At 39.1% G+C, this 16,720-nt stretch overlaps 1 long non-coding RNA gene across 1 annotated transcript; it reads right to left on the bottom strand.

Annotated features, from left to right (window-relative positions):
* Nucleotides 1-14,931: 14,931 nt before the first annotated feature.
* On the bottom strand, nucleotides 14,932-16,124 carry LOC124527134 (uncharacterized). Its single transcript, XR_006965809.1, has 3 exons — nucleotides 16,041-16,124; nucleotides 15,549-15,708; nucleotides 14,932-15,098 (listed from the first exon to the last, which is right to left on the bottom strand). It is a non-coding gene; the product is annotated as an uncharacterized LOC124527134 (long non-coding RNA).
* Nucleotides 16,125-16,720: the final 596 nt, after the last annotated feature.

Here is a 16,720-nt window from a genome sequence, read left to right as displayed (position 1 = left end):
GTTTAAACTGTTTTCTAATTTCTCTTTTGATTTTTTCCTTTGACTCATGGGTTACTCTGGTGAGTTTTGCTTACTGTCCAAATTCTGGAGTATTTTTCAATACATCTACTAAATGTCCTTTTTTGGGGTCCATAATGTAATTCATGCTCTCTCATTCCAGTTAGTTGTTGTATCTCCATGTCTTTTGGTGGTTCCTCAGCCTAACTCAGACACATTTAAAAAAATACTAGGCAGTTATTTTCTAGAAGGTCTCTCAATTTCAGTTTGATGTCTTCTAGTGATTAGATTGAAGTTATGCATTTTTGGTAAAACAAAACAAAACAAAACAAAAAACACCAGAGAATTGATGTTATGCCCTCCTCATTGCATCATCTAAGAAGTTACATGATGTTAGGGTGTCTGGGTGAGTTGAGCATCTGACTCTTGATTTAGGCTCAGGTCATGGTCCTGTGGTTCGCGGGTTCAAGCCCTGCATCAGGTTCTGTGCCGACAATGTGGAGCCTGCTTGGGATTCTCTCTACCCTCTCTCTGCCCCTCCCCTGCTCATGCTCTCTCTCTTGTTCTCTCTCAAAATAAATAAATAAGCTTAAAAAAAAAGAAGTTACATGATGCTGATGTGTTTTATTACTAGTGATGTTGAAGTTTATCACTTCATGACTGGAATATCTCCACTATAAAGTTACCATTTTATAATGAAGTGTCTTGTGAGGAGATACTTTGACACTATGCCAATACCTAGTTTCTCAATACACCTTTGCCACTAATTTTATCACCCCTCAAAGGGTCTTCCTTGTACAATGATTATTGTGGGGTTGGCAAAATGGTGGTTTTATCTTTCCTTTACTCCTATATTTAATAGTTAAAATGTTACATTAAGGAAATCTGCCCCATCTCCTTTTGCTGATTTATTCAATTATTTATTTATATCAGTGGATATACTGATGGATGTTTTACCTTCTCCTCTAGGTTATAAATCTACTACTGTCCTTATTTTCCCAGAGTTGGCTATGAGAGCTTCTCCACGTTGGGCTCTGTGTCTTTTCCATGTGACTCCATCATGTTTGAGCACTTCCTTGCATCTGGCACCACAAAATGTCCCATGCATATCTTGTATTTTCCCTGCCCAAACCTGATGTTCAACATTTCTCCAAGGAGCTTTGGTTTCCTTTATTAGAGAATGTTCTTCCCATTGCCAGCAGGGTGTCATTGCTTGTAGGCAGGCCCTTTTGCTGGAGAGGAGCTAGGAAATATACATGCATATACTCATATTCACACACATCTTTGTTTCTACAATCATCCGTCTATATGCTAAAAACAATGACCATACCGATTGCTTTTTATTCTAATCCAACACTATAGGATTCATTCTAGCCTTTCCCTTTCCTTATTTGTAGCTCTATTCCCTGACAGTAGAATACTTAGCTTTCATCATCTACAATATATTTACTTTTTGCTCCATCCGGGAACACACACAAAGTAATTCCATATTTGCAAACCCATACCCTTGTGAAGAACACATTTATAAACTGGGGTGTAATATTTGTGCATAGTTCTTTTTATCTTTCACCTTGCAGATATAGTCAAATAGTGTTTTGGGTTGTGTTGTTGTGTTTTGGTTTGGTTTCGTTTAGTTTCCTTTGTTTGTTTTCTTGTTTTGTTTTGTTTTAAGTTGCTTTGATTTGTTCTTTTACTCCTCAGTCCTTCAGTGTGGTTATATTTAACATTGTTAAGCCAATTAAGTTCATTTCTTACTTTTTTAAAAAAGATTTTTTTTAATGTTTATTTATTTTTGAGAGATAGAGTGCGCATACGCAGGGGAGGTACAGAGAGAGGGGGACAGAGGATCTGAAGCGGGCTCTTTACTGACAGCACAGGGCCAGACATGGGGCTCAACCTCACAAACCTTGAGATCATGACCTAACGCTCATGAAGTCAAACGCTCAAACGACTGAACCACCCAGGTGCCCCCTCATTTCTTACTTTTTGTACTCCATCCTGTATTACCCGTATCCTGGTAGATTTTAATTACGTATTTAGTTGGCAGATATGTGAAACATTGTGACAACTCGGAGAGTCAGAGCTCAAAAGATGTTCAGCAGTAAAATAAATAAATAAATAAATAAGTAAATAAAACACATTATAAAAGAGCTCAGAGCCTGGAGCCTGCTTCGGATTCTGTGTCTCCGTCTTTCTGCCCCTCCCCTGCTCACACTCTATCTCTCTTAAAAATAAAGAAACAGTTAAAAAAAAAAAAAAAAGATGTTCAGCAAAGTGTCACTCCTCTGCATCATGTTTCTCTTTCTGCATGCTTTCTCTCCCTTCCCACCCATCCTCTATAGGCAAAAGGTCTCATTAGTTTCCAGGTTATTTTTCCTGTATGTCTTTTACAGAAAAGATCATACACATATATTTTCTTTTTTTTTTTTAATGTTTATTTATTTATTTGAGAAGGAAAGAGTGTGAGTGGAGAAGGGGCAGAAAGAGAGAAAGAAAGAGAGAGAATCCCAAGTAGGCTCTGTGCTGTCAGTGCACAGCCCAATGCAGGACTTGAGCCCACAACCCTGGGGTCATGACCTGAGCCAAAATCAAGAGTCGGATGCTCCACCGACTGAGCCACCCAGGAGCCCCATTTATAATTTCTTCAATCCCATTCCTTCTTACACAAAGTGTAGTATGCTATAGAAACTCTTTCGCACTTTGACTTTATCACTCAATACTTTATTATGTTCAATTTAACAACAGTTAAGCATACTTATAAGAACTCTAAGAACATTCTTATTTTCTAGTTGCATAGTCCCTTCCTTCTGATTTTGTTTCTTTTGTCTACTCTATTCCTGATTGTGGTTTACAATCATTTTCTCACCTCTCCACGTGTTTAATACTTTTTTTTTTTTTTGGTTGGAATTATGAGTGTCTGCATCGTTGTTGTTTTCCTTTAAAGAGCTCTGTACTTTCATCTGACAGGCAGTTGGAGTGTGTGGCAGATCAGTTTGATCTCCTTAAGGCCTCGTTTCAAGCTTTGTTATGGTTGGCCTAGAACAGGCTTCATTCCAAGTGGAGTTTAGCTCTACTAGTAAGGCATGACCCCCTGGGCTATCACCGGGGACTCTCAGTGGCCGGATCAAATGTCTTCCTACTCTCTGTGAACTCTGGATGTTGTTCAGCTTACAAGCTCCTAATTATCCTTTGTTTAGCCTCGTGGACTTGAACTCTACACATGCTCTGATTAGCTCACAGCAAAAATGAAAGCGTGCCTCAAGCATGTTTCTGGAGCTTTTCCTCTTCAGCCTTTCATTCCGTTTTAGAACTCTGCTGTGCAACCTCAGCATTCTCCCTGCAGTTTCTATTTCCTCAACTCAGCAAGACTTTGAGGACATGCTTGGCGCCCTCTTCCTGTGCCCACTGCAACGAAGCAGCAAACTGAGGTGAGGATATGGCTGGTCTTGTTTGTTTCCTTTCTCTCGGGATCACTGTTTTGTTCTATTGTACGATGCCCGAAACCAACTGGCGCATATATTTTGTTCAATTATCTAATTGTCTGCCTCAAAAGAGCAAGTCCAGTCTTTGATATTCCATCAGGCCCGATGGCAAAAGTTTGGCCATTCTTAGTGTTGGATGTCAAGTTATAAGCAGTACTCACTGGCTAGGCAGCCACCTTCGTGCAACCTAGGTGCAACTGGCCACTGTTTAAGGTACTTGGTCACCATCCTCCGCAGATTGTGTAACATGCCGCAGTTAAGGAATGTGCCACTCTGTGATGTGCCACATCACTCTGTGATGGCTATGACGTGAGTAGCGATCCCGGAGCCGTGCAGAGTAGAACTTAACACGTGCAGGAACTGTGGCCCTGGCAGAATTCTAGAACAGAAAATTTGCTGCTGCCGAGCCATGGCGAATTCTGTTTGCAGAATAAAATGGGTGCAATGATATTACTTTTTTGTTAGAGGATATCTTGGCTCGAGGGGTTTCCCAGGACAGATTAGAAATGTGTTGACTGCTGAAGGAAACAGAAGGAAACAGAACATAAGAAGTATAAGAAGCTACGGGTCCCTGCGTGGCTCAGTCGGTTAAGCGTCCGACTTGCTCAGGTAATGATCTCGTGGTCTGTGAGTTCGAGCCCCACATCGGACTCTGCCCTGACAGCTCAGAGCCTGGAGCCTCCTTCAGGGTCTGTGTCTCTTTCTCTCTCTGGCCCTCCCCTGCTTGTGTTCTCTCTCTCTCTCAAAAAACATAAATAAATAAATAAATAAATAAATAAATAAATAAATAAACAAACATTAAAACAAAGAAGTACAAGAAGCTAGTAAATATGTGCATTGAGAAGAACATGTGGAAAACCAGTCAAATGGTTGGATGCTGGAAATTAAACTATAAGGTGTCATCCAATGAAGAAATTAGGGGTCCTCAGGATGTGTGTTATTGCACATTGTATGTGTACATATATTATGTATATTTATATTATGTGTCTGTAGAATCACACATAGTAACTCCTCCTTGGGTCTTCTTCAGCTAGGAGAAGTCAATTTAAATAAGCAACAGAGAGATTGCTTTACATGGGAAAAAAAGGGACAAAAAGTGTACATGAAAGTATGAAGAACCTGTCCCTCTGGATACTCTTGGAGATGGTTGACAGGTGAGATATGGGGCTGAGACCTTTTTTAGACTCACTAGCAGAGCTAAATAATTTTCTGTCCCTAGCAGCTTCTTGATTTACTGACTAGACACTTGTAGTATGGAAGTTCTATAACCTCATCCAACAGTTATTGACTACCTACTCGCCATCATGATACATAGTACCATGACAAATAAGACAAATAGGACACGATCCTTGTTTTTGTCATTTTATAGTATGGCAGGCGAGATTGACTCAGGAAAAATAATTTCAACAGAAGTGATAGTTCTTCAAAGAGACCCATGTATGACAGATGAAACTTTAAAGGGGGGGTATTAGTTGGACAGAGGCATCCCCCCAAGTCATTACAATCTAAAGACCTGTGTCACTAGATATGTATCTTCATACAACCACATACGTACACATACACATACTTACATATTTATTCTTATTTACGGCACAAATGTCTATGAGCCCTTATACATTATTAATGAAAATAGAAGTTGCATTAAAGTTCTTACTTTGGTTAAATATCTTTTATCATCAAATGTAGATACTCCTTTTGTTCTGACAAGCATACTTTAATTTTAATAATTACCATGTTTCATGCAACACTATCACACTATCAAATAAACATTAGGTTTATTTGATGAGACTAATGTAGGTGTAGTTATGTGAGAGTTTCCAGCTATGTGCTGCTGTAATGTCTTTGCAGTGAAACTCAGTAAGTTTGCTACTGTTCCCACTGAAATTTAGCAGATTAATTACAAGGCTAAATGAAGATTACTGAGATCCAGTGGAATACTAGATCCTAAGGGTTGAAACAGTGGCTCCTTGAGGAATGATAGAAGCTTTTGCTATGGACTGACTCATGTTATTACTGATAGCAAAGGAACAGTGTTTCCAAATGAATTACATCCACAGTTCCTGTGAGCACCCCACAATGATGTCCTACTTTTTTTTTTTTTGGTATCGTAGGAAAAATGTGGCAGCTCATTAAATTGAGAAATAGAAGGGCAGACATATTGTGGCGTGATAGCAATGGAGATGTTTTAAAACTGTATCCGAATATATTTTATTAAAGGACAGTTTGCCCATTACATTAGTTTCTTCTTTTTAAAAAAAATTTTTTTAATGTTTCTTTATTTCTGAGAGAGAGAGAGAGAGAGAGAGCATGAGCAGGGGTGGAGCAGAGAGAGAGAGACACAGAATCCAAAGCAGGCTCCAGGGTCTGAGCTGTCAGCACAGAGCCCGGTGTGGGGCTCAAACTCACGAACTGCGAGATCATGACCTAAGCCAAAGTCGGACGCTTAACCGACTGAGCCACCCAGGCGCCCCTACATTAGTTTCTTCTTGCTGCTAAAATCAATTACTACAATCTTAGTGGCTTAAAACAACAGTCATGAAACATCTTATAGTTCTGAAGTTCGGAGATTTGAAATGCCCTTAAGGAGCTAACACCAAGGTATTGGCAGCGCATTCTGAAGGTTTTAGGGAAGAGTTCATTCAGTTCCTTGCCTTTTCCAGCTCTTAGAGGTGGCCCACATTCCTTGGCTCAAGGCCCCTTGACAACTGAAAAGCTGGTATTCGTATCACTGTGGCTTTTGCTTAAGTTGTCATATCTTCTCTGACTCATACAAGGATCTTTGTAATCGTATTGGGCCTACCCAGATAATCTCCCCATCTCAATCACATTGGCAAAGTCTCTTTTGCCATAAAGGTAACATATCACAGGCCCCAGGAACCTATCATGTGGATCGATTTTGGGAGCCATTATTCTGCCTACCGGTAATGCCCAGGATGAGATAATTTTAAATCTCTTTTGTTTTTTAAGTTTATTTATTTATTTATTTTGAGAGAGAGAGAGAGAGGGAGAAAGAGTACAAGTGGGGGAGGGCCAGAGAGAGAGAGAGAGAGAGAGAGAATCCCAAGCAGGCTCCATGCTGTCAACACAGAGCCCTATGCGGGGCTCAAACCAATGAGTTGTGGGCTCATGACCTGAGCCAAAACCAAGAGTCGGACACTCAACCGACCGAGCCACGCAGGCGCCCCTGGGATGAGATAATTTTTTAAAATATCTCTATATCACGGCACCAGGGTGCCTCGGTTGAGCATCTGACTTTTGGTTTTGGCTCAGGTCATGATTTCATGGTCTGTAGGATTGAGCGCTCTGTTGGGCTCTGGGCTGACAGCACAGAGCCTGCTTTGGATTCTCTCTCTCTGCCCCTCCCCAGTTCATACATGGGCATGTGCATTCTCTCTCTCTCTCTCTCAAAATAAATAAATAAACTTAAAATCCTTTATGTTTATTTTGAAAGGCTATATTAGTTATATGGGTAGTTCTATTTTGATAGGTTATAGTAGTAGCATATATTAATTTTGATAGATTGTAGGTTATTCTGATAATATTAAAAAGTTTATTTTGGAGGTGCCTGGGTGGCTCAGTCAGTTAAGCTTCAGGTCATGATCTTACAGTTCATGTGTTCAAGTCCCACTTAGGGCTCTGTGCTAACAGCTTGGAGCCTGGAGCCTGCTTCAGATTCTGTGTCTCCCTGTCTCTCTGCTCCTCCCCCACTCATGCTCTAAAATAAAATAGAAATGTTAAAAATTTTTTAAGTTTATTTTGAATTGCTGATTTAAATTGGGCATATGAAAAATTTTAATATTTAAAGTCATAAATTCAACTAATTGGAGAAAGTCTCTTTGAGATGATTTGATAACTTCTTATGTTGAATTTGTTGCTAGAACTGCTTGGCAGAAAAGAGGTCTTGCATATTTAAATATTTGAATTATATTTTTATAAAATAATATGTCTATTGTCTGAAAAAGTGCTTGGTCCTCTCGTACTACTGGTGCAATGTCTGTCCATTGGTTTTTGCTCAGTATGGTGGGTCAACCACCCACCAACCACAACACTGGGTCAAAAGCTCTGTGTTGTTCCCTTGTAAAACTTAACTGATTTTTTATTATTAGTGGCTGATCAGAACATATCCAGGAGTTTTCTGAGGCCACAGAATTATTTAGCTCTGACATTAGATCTTTTTAAGAAAGGCCTACCTTTCTTAAAGAAAGGCCCACCTACAAAATATCTTCTAGGCATCAATAAAATGTATGTCTAGTCATTTTTCCTCAATTGAAATGGAGTGTTTAAATCAGAATAGTCTAGAGAGGTGTGTGTTTGTGTGAGTGTGTTTCTGAAGCATTTCTTGCAGCAAAGAGTCTTTCTCTGACCTTGAGCAGAAACTCAGAGTCTCTTGAGCTCACCACTGTCTGGGGTCTTGTTTCCCTCATTTTGCTACTGTTAGCACCAAAATTGGAGAGAAAATGTATTGTTTTGTGCATTGTGCTAAAATCTTCTGTATCACCGGATGGTCTGAGACTTACTGGTGGTGGGTGTTAGCAATATTGAACACATGTTCTTGAAGAATCATCTTTCCATGTGAACTATTATATTGTGGTGTCTCATTAAGGATAAGGATGGGGTGGGGCGCCTGGGTGGCGCAGTCGGTTAAGCGTCCGACTTCAGCCAGGTCACGATCTCGCGGTCCGTGAGTTCGAGCCCCGCGTCAGGCTCTGGGCTGATGGCTCAGAGCCTGGAGCTTGCTTCCGATTCTGTGTCTGCCTCTCTCTCTGCCCCTCCCCCGTTCATGCTCTGTCTCTCTCTGTCCCAAAAATAAATAAACGTTGAAAAAAAAAATTAAAAAAAAAAAAAGGATAAGGATGGGGTTTTGAAAAAGGAGATGATTATGTTTAAATTTTTGTTTTCTGGAAAGAATTATAAACCAATAGGGGAAATAATGTAGAGAAATACTTTTATTTTAAATGTTCATAAGAAAAGTTATAGTAAGCTAAATCACTTTAGGGGTCTCCATGCTTATGAATATGTGGTTTAATTTGTGGTTAATATGTGATTCAATCATTCAATAAATATTGATCATTTATTCTTTTCTAGGGACCAGAAGAAGCATCTTATGAGGAGAATAGAAATATAATTTGAAAATGAGAAATATACTAGGTGATTTTTAAATATTTCTTCTGCTTTTTAAAAATGTTTATTTATTTTGAGAGAGAGAGAGAGAGAACTCATGAGCTGGGGAGGGGCAAAGAGAGACAGGAAGACAGAGAATCCCAGGCAGGCTCCCTGGAGCCCAAGGTGGGGCATGAACTCAAGAACCATGAGATCATGACATAAGCCAAAATCAAGAATCAGATGCTTAACCGACTAAGCCACCCAGGTGCCCCTCTTCTAACAGCAGAAAGAAAGTAGGTTGATGGCAGTGGGTTAAGTGGTCATAGAATATATCTCACATAAAATGACTGCAGATAATTGAAGCTTCATTCTCTTGTTAACTTGGTTATTGGTTTTAAAACTGGTTGTGAAAATGTTATCAAATATCCTAATTGGAGGACTGTCCTATCAGGTGCCAAATTCAAAAGTATCTCCAAAAATTTCTCAACAAAGTGGAGAGCAAAAAATAATCCCTGGAACCAATGAATATGTTACCATGTGTGGAAATGGGGATTTTGTAGATGTAATTATGCTAAGGACATTGAGATGGAGAGATTATCCTGGATTATCCGGGAAGGCCTGATGTAGTCACAAAGGTCCTTAAAAATGGAAGAAGGCCTCAGAAAAGAGTCAGACGGAAATGTGATTGCGGAAGAAAGTTTGAATAGATGTGGTATGACAAGGACTCAACTTGCTGTTGCTCCTCTAAAGATGAAGAAGAGGGGCCAGGAGGCAAAGAAGGTGGGAAGCTTCTAAAAGCTGGAAAAGTCAAGGAAATGGATTATTCCCTAGAGCTTCCAGAAGGAAGGCAGCCTTGCTGGCACCTTGATTTTATCTCATAAGAACCATTTTGACTTATGACCTCCAGAACTGTGAGATAATAACTCTGTATATTTTTAAGCCACTAAGTTTGTGGTTATTAGTTACAGCAGCAATGGAAAACCAATACATATGAATCAGAGTGTATTAGAATGATCGTATTGGGTTTATATCCAGGCAGCAGGTAAAATCATCTGTAGTTGAAAGTGAATTACAGACTATCAATTTGTTCCAAGGGAAAAAAGAACTCTAAAACTTAGTAGCTTTACATTTTTTTTTAAATTTTCAGAGAATTAGGAGACTCACACAAGCCAAGTTTTGAAACTAACTTAAATTTAGAAAGTTATGAATTTCTAACAGCATGCAAATATTTTGAAATTTCAACTCAGTGTTTCCTACAAATGTGACTTACTGCTCTGAAGACAGTCATGTTACCAAATCACATACAATTCTATAAACTTACATTTTCTAGCTTTTAAATAAATTAAAGCTGATCAATGAAGTTTCTTTGACAATAAACCACACTCACTTTCTCTCACTGTATATGAAGAATCAGCCTAAGAAGTTCATTCTGCACCTGTTCCATTAAGTTTTATTGACTTTAGAAGCATTTTTTTTCCTTTTAGAGACAGAGAGAATACACGCCCAATGCATGTGGGGTTCTATCCCACAACCCTGGGATCATGACCTGAGACAAAGTCAAGAGTTGGATGCTCAACTGACTGAAACACCCAGGCACCATAGTAGCATCCTTTAAGATACTTCGTGCAAAGGAAAATTACAGCAAGTATCCAGTTGTCTGGTTCATTTGTTGGTTTGCACATACATGTTTTTACTTACTGGACTTACATCATTATGGGAGGGTAGATCTTTTCTTTGAAAGTGTTGCCCCCTTGTCATGGAGAAGAGATGTAAACAATTACTAGGAAGCTTGATCCTAAGCACAGAACCGTGGTTCCAATAATTATTAAATTATTAATAATAATTATTATTACTATTATTCAATAATAATTTCAAATTAATAGAGAGTACTCATGTTATGAATGTTATTTTACCCTCTTCTTCTGCTTTTAAGAAATACTTGGCCTTCTTTCAGATTCCCACCATCATAATTCTCTGATTTTATAACCCACCTGTGTGTTAGGAGTAAGGGACAATATATGTGTACTATTGTGGTACAAAACCAGGAAGTTATAAATCTTTATCGTAGCCAAGGCTTTCCAGGTGTTCTCAAAGTCAAGCTGAATGCAGACTTTATGTTTTCATGTATTTCTTTATCCTTCTTGTGCTTTCAAGTCGTTCATATACTTACAGGGTAGTTGGCATAGGACAGACAATAATGGTAAGTAAGTGATTAAACTGGAGGATTAATCATGGCATTGGGGTATTTTAAGCAGTCAGAGTTGGTCCATTTCAGGCTCAGGTGGTTCCTGCTCTGTGGTCAGTCTTACCTGCACGTATTTCAGAGTGAGCAACCGTATCTGGGTTCACTGGCTGTTCTGAGGCACTGACTTCTGTCAACCACTCAGTCTATCATCATCATGACTGAGAATTGAAAAGCAAAGAGATTGACTCTTCATTTCATAAATTTAGTTTCTGTGCAAGAGTATAAGGGATTGTGCCTACTTGCATTATGCCAGCCACTTCATGAATAAAACAATACAAGATCGAGCACTTCAATTCTTCCAGTCACAAATTCGGTTCATTAAGATGGTGGTTGTACTGCAAATATTTTATGTTGCATCTCTGCAGGGGGAGTTGTCAATCTAGGCTGTAGAAAGGAAAAGTACTGATTCCAGTTGTTTCAAAGGGTTGTCATCTCTACTAAGTTGGTAATTAGGAAAATTCTAAAACTTTTATTATAATAATATGCATTGATAAATTCCCAGAAATATATTGTATGCGTACTTAGTTTTCTATTTCAGCATTGCCCTCAGAGAAAATGGAAGTCTTAAGTGACACATTCGATCATAAAACTTTATTAAAGGTTGGCCAATCAGCCAGCAAATATTTATTTCAAGGCTTCATATTTATCTATGAGCCTTGACAAAAAAAAAAAAAAAAAAAAAACAAACCATGATCCATGCCATAGTTTTGTTTTTTTTTTTTCAACTTAAATGAGCTGATAAGATTTCTAGTCAGAGAATAATCAATTGCTATATTGCCAGAAACTACAATAGGTATAAGTTAATGGGAGATATCTTGGTGGGCTGAGAGAAGGTTGTCTCAGCTGAGTCTTGATGGATTTGGATAAAATGTAAAGAAGGGGAAAGCATTTCAGAAGAGAGGGAAGAATAGGAGCAAAAGTAAAATGCAAATGGACCTAGCATAAATAATGACATGAGCATAATGACGACTTTTGAATAATACGAGATTGTGTTAGGAAGGTATGAGAGAAAAATCTTGACTTTGGTATTACAGATAATCAGGGCTCACTGGATGAGAAGGGCTTATCAATGATTATTTAAAATAGATTATTAAGGAGAAGAAGTGCAAAGGGAGCCTGGGTGGCTCACTCAGTTAAGTGTCTGACTCTTGCTTTCAGCTTGGGTCATGATCTCACTCACATTTGTGAATTCGAGCCCCATGTGGCGCTCCACACTGACAGTGAGGAAATGCTTGGGATTCTCTCTCTCTCTTTCTCTCTCTCCCTCTCTCTGCCCCTCCCTTTCCCTCCCCTGCTCTCTCTCTCTCCTCTCTCAGTATAAATAAATAAACATTTTTTTTTTAAAAAGGAGAAGTGCATGATCTTCTGATCGCACATCATGGTACTACCATGTGGCCACTAACATTTTCCATTCCAACATGTGAAGATGACTCTTGCTGTGCAAATTTTGCAAATACTCAAAAAAAAAAAAAAAAAGAACCAGAGAGCCCATGAACATACATTTCTTCCATGATTCTGTACCTTAGAGAGACTTGCAAAGAGTGAGAAAGCCAGGGTTCTTTTCTTAATTAAACAATTCTATATCTAAAGCCACAACTTGCACAAACTAACTTTACTGAGGGAGGAGGGAGCTTTGGACACCCCTTTTACAAATGGAAAGAGGAGCCATGGATTTATTCTACACCATCCCATGCCGTATAACCCACTTTTGGCACGCGGTATCTCATTTCATCCACATAAACATTTTTAAGTAGGTTGCACTAACTCACACGGAAACACACTAGGTATGTCAGAGAGAACTTAATGCAGGCAGTAGTTTAGCTAAATGAGAAAAAGGGGAAGACGGATGTAATTTAGGAAGCAGCTACTATCCGTAAGGCTGGGGAAACGAAGCAGTTAAGAGTAGCAGGATGTAGAAGCCAAAACGATGGCTGCTGAGGTGCTGGAACTTGGACTTCCTGTCTGAGGTCGACACCTCTGAAGGAGGTATCATGAGCCTTGTTCTGTCAGTGCCAATAGGAGCTGAAAACTGGGGCCAAGTGTCACCGCTGGGGGAAGAGTACTTGAGACCCGCAAAGAGAAGAAGGAAGGTCTCTCCCCTCCCCTTCCCCTTCTTTTGGATGACCTAACAAGAAGCCAGCTGGCAATGAAGAGATGTAGCTGGCAAAGCCCCAGCTCCAGCCAGTCACAGCAGAGCACAGAGGGCAAACTGGGAGCTGAGCGACATAGCATATTAACCAGCGTAGCACTTTACTCAGAATCTGCGTGAGGCTCAGAAAAATTCAGCTGCACTCCTAGCGTCCCAGTCAATACATGGTGCAGCCGTAATTTCAACTCCACCAGTGCCCACGCCTCCCAGGCTCCCTTCCCTGGTAACAAACAGCTTGCCTGCTGTGTGTGGCAGTGTCTCACGAGAATGCTTCCAGAGGTGGCCCCAGGCTCCCGTCAGAGCATCTAGCAGCATCTGGCCGTGTGAGACACCAGCACTGGCCACATACCTTCCTAAGGACACCTTACAACACCTTGCTAGGTAATTAGGTACCACCGGGGGCTGCAAAGCCTTTTGAGGTTGTCCTTGGATGGAGAATAGTTTAGCACTGACTCTGAGCCTGAACTAGAGACAGAGATTTGCTCACCTCCTCTGGGATCCATCTCCCACATCTGGAGTGGGACTTGTTCATAAAACACTTCACATTCCATACAAAGTGGTCCTAAATACCACATATAAATATGATTTTTGAGAATGATGTCTTACTCACTTGTAAGGAAGTGCTCTGGCCAAATTGCATCTGTAATGCTAGAAGAATAGGCTGGTGTATTTTTATTCTGTCTGTGTGAGTCCCTAAGCGCAGTTAAATGAGCACGCATTTTGCCAATGGTCTTAAAATATAAGAGCAGACAAGTTTTACCTGAGTTGCTTTTTTTTTCTTTTTTTGTAAGAAACACAACTTCAGACAACTTGAAACACCCTCACTGGAGAAATGTTAATGAGAGGCCTTGGCATCTAAGAATCATTCTTAAAAATCTCCCACCCTCAAGGATTCTTTTCTTTCTAAGTGCTGTTCTCAAATACAAAATGGAAAATTCATAGTATCTGAAAGGTTAGATTACTTACTTTATCACCCTTATTATGGTAACTCTAAGACAAACAGCAAGTGGTTTAACAATTGCCCATTTATAAATGTGAATGTTTAAAAGAAGCACAGAGTTAGGATTTCAAGTCATAGGGAAAATTTTCACAAGCAATAACATTAGTCAAAATGTGTTTGGCTTCACAGTAGGTGGAAATGTGTGTGGTAGAACATTTGAGACAAGAACATGTATTCAAGCCACATACATTGGACATTTTCAGTCAAAAGCAAAAACACCTATAAATCAGGTTGGATATTTACTGTTTTAATGTCACTAGAAAGTAACTTCTCAGAAGTTACTGGTTGCTGCTGCACAGAATTTTTCTTCACTTTTTTTTTGTTATTGTTACAGTCAATACCTTGATTTGTTCCAAGGAATAATATTTACTCCAGGAAAATGCTTCTTCTTGTCATTTTTCCTAAACCTCTAAGTACCAAAAGCTCTTTTAGAAGATGTTTTCTTTTGGGATTCTCACTGAGCCACCTACTCATTGGAGGAAAACTACTTCAACACCAAAACCAAATCAAGCCAATTAAGCAACACTGTGGCTGAATGATTGGTCTCACGGTCTGGAAGATCTCGCGGGGCCAGGGACTCCCACAGAGGCCTGAATAAAGATACCTTTCTTTTCAATACATCGTTGATCTGACTGATCTGGTCCAAGTGCCCATACTTAAAATTCCATAAACTACTGAGATCCCTACGCAGTTTCTCTTTAATTACCCAGGGAGTACAGTATGGATTTGTTAATTAGTTTTTGCAATGCCCTGCAAGATGCCAACAGGAAACAGACGCTGGATACAAAGTGCTGAAAGTAAGAGTGTTTGCATAAGAAGTTTACAAAATCGTTTCATTTCAAGTTGTTGTCTTTATTATTCCTTTTTTTTTTTCTGCTTTAGCTATGGACAAGTTTCTTCTGCCCGTACAGGCATTTAAAAACGATCACTACTACTTGTATAATGTTAACCCCGCTAGTTTATATTTATCTTGTGTGGTTTGTAGTTGGACCTCATGTAGTAGTTTTATGGAAACAAGTTTAAAATTCATCTTCTTATTCCCGGTACTCAGTCCAAACTGCATTTGGGCAACTGAATGATGCGATGAATGGAATGAAGAGCTTTTTATCTGGATCGTGAAAACTTGAGAAATCATTGTTTTTTAAAAATGAAAAAAAGGTGAAGAAAATACGTTATTGAAATTATACAGCTGGATGTCTCTTACGGAAAAATCTATCTCAAAACAATTTGTGACCCCAACATATTATATACCAATAAATAAGTTTGAGCCAATTTGCATTTTTGTAGGGCTGGAATAAAAATTGGAACCAGAGAGTATTTAACTAGATACATGCAAAGTAAATGCTTGTATACCTCTATGCTTTCACATGCATACAAATAAACACACGCATGCACACACACACACACACACACACACCTTAAATAATGTCCAATTAGTTATTTATAAAACAAGCACACCTCAGTTATTGGAGGAATTGACATAGTACTGGCCTCTTTCAGTATTTCAGTGTGTATATGGCGTGCTGAGAAAAAGCTAAACACGTGCACACACACCTCTGGGTTCATGGTTACCTTTTGATCAGAGGATTTGCAAAATATCCAAAGCCTTGAAAGTAACCATGAAGTTTGAGAAACATTTGTAGGTTCTGACAAGCTTCCAAGTTTCCTGGTGGGAATACTTTGTGTTCTTTTCCATCCTGCCGGAGGAGAGCAGTGGTTTATGGACAAGCTCCTAGGCAATTAGAATTCCATAATTCAAATTAATAACCTCATAAAACACTGCAGATTATGTGCTTGGTTTTTTAACCTATAACTAAAGTACGATTTTGATAGTGATTTTGAAATTACTTGGAATGCATCCCAGCCTTGCTAAAAATACTTTTTTTTTTAAAGTTGAAGACATTTGAAGTTAAAAAGATTTCGTCTAATGAAGAGGTTTTTTGTTTTTTTTTTTTTTAATTTACAATTAGATTTTCAGATTAGAAGGACATGGAAAATATTTGATTTCACTGGTTTTGCTTTACTGGGAAGTAGATGTTAAGGTCAAATTTTTCTCACGCTGACCTTTTCCAAGTAGGAAACGGGAAACGGCAGAAGGAGGCAGGAACACGGCTTCATTTTATCATGTTCTCGTTATGGTTCATCACATTGTCTAGTGAAATGAATGAATAAATTAGGTTTTTGGTTTCATGTGCTAGATTATGTGTTTTATATATTTCACTACTTTTAATTTAGTAGGGCAGTCCTTTCCATTAGAACATGGGTCTCATTAAAAGAAATGTTATTATGGAACCATGTGCATTAGGTTTAATTTTCACTCAATTTAAAAAGAATACTTGGGAGAGTATTGCATCGAAGCACAAGAAAATGATTAGTTGGGGTTCCTTTTAAAGAGAGGAGCCAAATGTGTGAGAAGTAGTGCCTCTGGGGCAAATAAAACAATCAAGTAGTCGGAAATGGGGTTGCAGGGCTTCGCATAAATGACCATACTGCTCTGTTTTCAGACCTCCTGCCTTTCTTAATGACCATTTCTCTTTTTTTCTTGAAGCAACAGTCAAAGAAGGGCTAGGGGTAGAGGGAGGAAGAGGAGGGCTTTGGCCCAACTAGGACAAGACTGCTAGAGGGATGCCTTTAAGGATTTCTTGAATTTTCTCACGGAGAGAAATGTCCAGTTTATTACTGAGATGCGGAATCCCATTCCAGTTTGAGCCTTTACCTACCCCAAAGATATTTAAACTTCAGTG

Source organism: Lynx rufus, unplaced genomic scaffold (genome assembly GCF_022079265.1).
Source record: "Lynx rufus isolate CCGP_SWC_20201006 ecotype Redwood Valley unplaced genomic scaffold, mLynRuf1.p SCAF_10, whole genome shotgun sequence".
In the NCBI taxonomy this organism is placed as follows: domain Eukaryota; kingdom Metazoa; phylum Chordata; class Mammalia; order Carnivora; family Felidae; genus Lynx; species Lynx rufus.
The sequence above is the reverse complement of the archived record's forward strand: the minus strand, read 5'-3'. Positions and strand labels throughout refer to the sequence as shown.